A 6,315-nucleotide genomic window follows, 5' to 3' on the forward strand; every position below is an offset into this window, starting at 1 on the left:
GTGAATGTGGTCATATTGTATAGACTGTACAGATTGTATTTACACCTAAATGAGATCCAGTCACAATGCAATCTGGCTGATCCAGTCACATTCTGATCACAATGTCTTCTACATGTGTTTTCCTTATCCAGATACAGATCACATGTTAATACCAGGTGTAAATGGAGTCTTATCTGCACTGTACTGTACTGGACTGCACTGTACTGTACTATACTGTCAAAAGCACCACTGAAGAAGGACACAATAGTATTGCGTTTGACTATAAGTCAGAACTCTGGATTTATTCTTCTAGCATAATGTGTTGTTTAGTAATTTTAAACTTCACCAGATGTTCAAGTGGACACGTACAAATATTACCATTTCAAAACTGTAATATGAACCCTAAACTTAGAGGAAGGGTTAGGGTTTTGACTGTACATGATCTAAACTGCATACTGATGAACTAACATAAGTGTATTAAACCTGTCCAGTCAAAAGCCAGCTCTTTACAGTAGGTGACCATCTTTTCCCCTTCAGCAGTTCAAAGGCACAGAAGCAATGATGCTTTTCCTACTTAGAGAGTATAAATTAACATAAATGGTAAAGTTCAGTTTATCAACTCAATGGCCAAAATAATAGGAACACCTTATGCTGATGATTGTACATCTAATACTGCAGGTTTAGTGGTGTGTTTAGGAGGAGGGGGCATTTCTGCTGAAGCTCTGTACTAAAGCTTGTACTGTTGAGTGAATTTGATATCACTGGTTTTGTTCAAAGCTTAGTTTAGGATGTACAGTGACATTGGTCCAGGGGGTGCATGGATACCTTAAAGACATGAGAGGGATAATCCTTAAGGCCAGTTTGATTGCAAAGGAGATATTTTATGAGTATTGCGTTGAAATGGGGCCAACAGCCAGGCACATATTTTCTGATATTTAGATTTCTCCAATTAAAGTATATAAATGGTACTTTTTATACTGACATTATCTTTGTGTCACTAGCGAACCGACTGACTCATCATCAGTTAAAGCAGCATATACACAAGCATATTCTATGCTCTCTGCTCTTAAAAGAGCAAGTTAACTATTAAAAGCCTGTTCACTGTCCGTTTGTGACACAAACATCGTCCAACCTTCAATTATGTTTTACTATAGAAAGCAGACTGGAAGGGCACATTTGGCCATTAGTTCTAATTTTAAATAAACTTTAATAGTAGGATGTCGCATAATAATGCAGATCATGTATTATTATGCATCAAAGCTTATCATAACAAGGGCTGAACTCACGCCAGCCTCACGATGTAACAACTAAACCACATAATGTCAGGATTGAGCTCATGCTGTTGTTTCCTCCTGCGACACATGTAAACATTAATTATCTTCCCACTTAAACCAACAGAGTGAAACTGCAACATATGAGTTTAACAGCAAATTGACACAAAATGCTGGAATAATTTCTATAAAATTTGAATTTACCACATAATCATTCCTCTTAGCATGCAGGGAAATCCTGTGTATAGGCACCCTGAGACTCTCAGTATTGAAGTGGTGACTGAGATGTTTTGGCCACATACAGGATGAAGCTTTCTGATAATCCCATTGCATCTTCAGCTTTCTGTTTAAATAGACACTTGCTAAACTTTGGTTTCAGTGCTCATCTGTGACACGATGAACTAATCCATATTATGTTTTTCATCACCATACCGTGTAATGTTACTCATGTGAGTGTGAAGGCTTGTACTAATAAACTGTCATCACTGGTTTGCTGTATGCTGTCTTTTGTAATAAATATACATGTTGCCCGTAAGTGTGATGTTTTTCTTCTTGTTGTACAGTACAGCTCTACCCATGACTCCACATCCTGCATGTCATACTACGACTGACCACAAGAGGCACATTTTATGTGTCTTACTTATTTTCAATTGGTGCTCAATACATGAACTTTCCAAGCCCAAATTTAATGCAAGGTTTGTTTTAAATTTAACACGTATATGTTCCTTTTTAATAGATGTACAAGGTATTGAACCATGTTTGCTTTACTTGTGAGCACAAATAAGGATTTTCTTTCTTCAAGGTACCAACAGACAATGTTACATCTGTGTTTTATTTCATTTCATGTGTCTTGATTGTCTCTTAATACACTACCATGTATGCATGACCTGTTTCTTGAAAGCTCCCTCTAACCTGAGACCTTTGGTATGGTGACATGGTGAAATGATATCAGGATTGTCAGTGTCTATATGCAGTTATTGTAATATAGGAGGTATGCTATCATGATGGGCATCGGTCAGTGTTACAACCCAGGATTCCCATACACACCTCTGCAGGGCCGTAACAGTCAGGATGCATGGAAACAAGACCATGAAATCGAGTAAATGTGGAGCAGGTCAGTGGAAATTTTGTTGCAGCAGCATTACAAGAACACAAGGTGGTGCTGCTGTAAAACCATGAGGAGAGAGAGAAAGAGTGTGAGGACTGAGATCACAATGGTCACTGTTTATTTCTCTCAGTTTTTCAGTGTTTGTTTAGGAATTTTAGGGGGCATTTTATAAGGCTTATAGTATTTCCTACTAAAATCTGGGAGTTATAACATTGTTATTGTCTCTCTCCATATGCTAATTCTTAAATGTTAATTCCTTTTGCATTTTACCTTAAAAACCATTGTATATCAAATTTAAATGTCCATTTACATGAATGCATTTCTCTGAGTAAAATCAACCTCCTGCCACTGTGGAGTAAGTGAAGGTAAAAGTTAGAGAAGGAGATATAATCTATGAATATGGAGTGGAAAGGTTCAATCTAATCGACACCTCAGTGCAGAAAGCCACAAAACCAAGTTTTTCTAAATGCTTGGAACACACCAGCATGATGTGGCATAAAAGGGAAATAATACTTGATTTACATATGGTATTCTGATATGGAAAACATTCAAATATTGAAACAAAGTACTGATGCCTCTCCTGTCATGGTTCTGGTTCTGTGTTCATTGGTTGCCATCGTCCAGCAGATGCCATCAGACTTCTCTGTTTTGTGCAGACTGGAGTGAGTGGGAGAAATGTTACTGGTGTACTTAAGTTACTTTTAGTATATTTTGTTAAGCTATGCCAGTGAGTTTGAAGAGTAATTTCTTATGTTGTTCTTGTTGAGATCTAATTGTGGGATATATAAACTTATGATAGATTGTTTATGTTACTACTCTTAGAAGATGGCTAATAATATGACATATGTCCCCAGCCCAGAGCAGCTACTGCCTATTATGGTGTTTCTTGATTTCCCCAGCCTGCTCTTCCCTACACACCTGTCCTGTATCTAGCCTTGTTAGCCTTGCCATGACCTGTGTTTTCTCCACACCTGTCCTGAATTAGCCTCATTGGCCCTACCATGCCCCCTGTGTTTGCCCCAGCCAATCAGCTCCCTGCAAGTTTTCTTGTCTGGTCACCTGTTCCCCATTTCCTTGTTAGTTTGGTTTGTATTTAAGCCCTGTTGGAGAATTTGTTCTGGTTTGTTTAGTTTATTTTGCTCATTCTATATTCTGTTTCATTAAGCCAGCTTTTGTTTTACTATAGTTTTCAATACTTAAATGAAGTGTCTATACTGTAGATTTGCCCTCCATGCTGTCCTGCATTTGAATGCATTTCCTGCTACTCTTTATGACAGCTCCATTATCTAGTAAAATGTACAACTGAGATATTGACACTGACCCTCACCTCTTGGCACATAATGAATCCAGTGGCAGACATCACCAGCATTTCTTCAGTTTCAGTGCCTGCAAAGGTAGGTCTTGAAATTCATCAAACAAAAGATCGGTGACACAAGGAGAGCTGGGCCACAAATGTTGCTATTACCTTAACCCAAATTTGACCCGTACTCTGATGAATTTGATGAAAAGTGGCCCAAAATGCACAAAAAATTAAATATTTTACAATGTCATACTTTTGTATAGTTGCTACATATGTTTGTCCATTGAGGCTGTTCTGGGTCCCATATCTATTGCCATGTGTTTTAGTGAAATGAGTAGTTAATAGTCTGAATAAGATAGTAGTTATGATAGTTTCTTTGTATGATGTAGCAGTGAAGACTGATGGCTGATATTGTGTGATAGGAGCTGTTTGATGGTGTAAAAGCTAAAAAAAAACACTCTCTGCTCTCTGAAACATGACTCAAGGTTTAATCACATTTATTGATCAGTCAGATCCACTATTGATGTTTTCTGAACAGATCTGTGGTTCAACATTTAGTATAGACACTTTTTAGTGTAAATCTCGTTGCAATAGCGTTACAAAAACACAAGATGGTGCTGCTATAAAAACCATTAGGTGAGAGTGAAGACTCAGTTACTGACAGGCTGTGTTTATACATATAAGAGCTTCATCACTTCATCATGGAAAGATCATTCACTCGAAACGTGTGATGGGTTACAGTTACATAACTTCCTTTGAGTTAGGCAACCTTCGTCTTCAACAGTAAACACCACAACAATCATAGTTATGGTTGTTAAAAAAGTGTCCTGACACAGTTAAAATGTGACACTCATGGTTGCATGCAGGAAGTGAACAGCAGACTCCTGCAGCTAACTCCACTTTTTACCATCTATCTATGTTGCTATCCACCCAACTGGCCTCCAAATAAGGACATTTGTCACCGTATAGAAACATAATCTGAACTGCATTACTTCTCCAGGTTATAATTACTATGGCCACTACATAGCGTCCGTCACTCAAACAGTAGGTGTGTACTTTACACCTAAACAAGAAAAAATGTGGCATGTATTACACACTTTGTGATCCTGTGCTGGAGTCAAAGCAGAGCCCCACCAGCTGCAACCAGTTCCCTAGTAAAAGACATCTATTTACTTATACTCTGTGATGATCTGGATAGTAGTCTCTGCATCTATGCTTCAAGCCACTTCCTGTTTTTCTTTGTTTTGTTGTTGTTGCATGTTTTCCCTAGCCTGACCCTGACTCCTGTTCCCAGCAGTCCCATCTGCTCTGCCTCCCATCCCTGTCTTATGTTCTATGCAGTCCGTCTGCTCTGCCTCATGTCCCTGTCTGCTGTTCCTTTGCAGCCCTGTTCGTTCCGTCTCTAGTTCCCGTCTCCTGTCCTTCTAGACACATCATGAGTCACAACTAACAGAGAAATAGCGCATGTGTTGAGGTCGTTAATTAGGCTGGGCCTTAATTAGTTAAAAGAAGAAGGGGAAATGCCTAGACATGCATCCACTAAACACATCTTAGTTTACTTTTTAGACATTATTTTAAATTTAATAATCAGTAACCAATACTTTTTAAAACAGTGCTTCCTACCAGGAAAACAGCTGTTAAAGCCATATAGATTTAAATATTACATTTCTTGTCCAAATATTTTTTCAGTTGTTCAATTTTAAATAGTTCAATATTTATTGTCATGGTTAATTCACTAAGCATATGTCTCAATGTGAGATATCGTGTGTGTGTGTGTGTGTGTGTGTGTGTGTGTGTGTGTGTGTGTGTGTGTGTGTGTGTGTGTGTGTGTGTGTGTGTGTGTGTGTGTGTGTGTGTGTGTGTGTGTGTGTGTGTGTGTGTAAACATATTTCCAGTGAGAATATTCACACACATAAAGAAATCAAAACATTAAAAAAACATAATTAAAGTTATGTGTAATAAAGTGGACAGAAACAGGGGTAATGAAATATTGAACACGCTAACTGAAATGTATTCAATGCTTAGTGGAGAATCCTTTGTTTGTAATAACAGCTTCAAGATGCTGTGATGTGATGCTCCCAGTATTTCACAGGCTTAACCAAATGTTGCTTTAACCCTTCCATACTGTTCAGGGACAAATTTGTTTTTTTTACATTTGAGGACTGTGAAAACAACCTAAATACGTTTTAATTTTATCCTGACATTTGATGAGTCCTCTCAACAACCCAGAATAAGAGTGTTTGACCCATATTTATTCAAAAATTCAAAAAAAATACTGTTACATTACTGTGGATGGTCTGAATATGAACAGTATGTGAGGGTTAAAGGAGCTTCAACTTGCCTTCTCCTCAGTAATGGAGTCTTGCAGGGTGAGCGTGTATAGAGGCCATGGTGGTGGGGAGTGCATTGCTTATTGTTTTCTCTGCATCAGTTGTACCTGCTGCCTCCAAGTCTTTCTGGAGCTCTGTCTGAATGGTTCTTAGCTCTTGAGATACTCTTCTCACCAACCTTCTGACTCCCTGGTCAGAAATCTTGTGAGGATCTCTTGTGTGTGTTGGTTGATGGTGGAATGATCCTCCCACTTCCACATAATGCTCCTTACTGGATGATTCAGAGGCTCCATTGAAATGTGTTGCAACAATCAGGTTGTAAAGGTG

Source organism: Scomber japonicus, chromosome 14 (assembly GCF_027409825.1).
Source record: "Scomber japonicus isolate fScoJap1 chromosome 14, fScoJap1.pri, whole genome shotgun sequence".
In the NCBI taxonomy this organism is placed as follows: domain Eukaryota; kingdom Metazoa; phylum Chordata; class Actinopteri; order Scombriformes; family Scombridae; genus Scomber; species Scomber japonicus.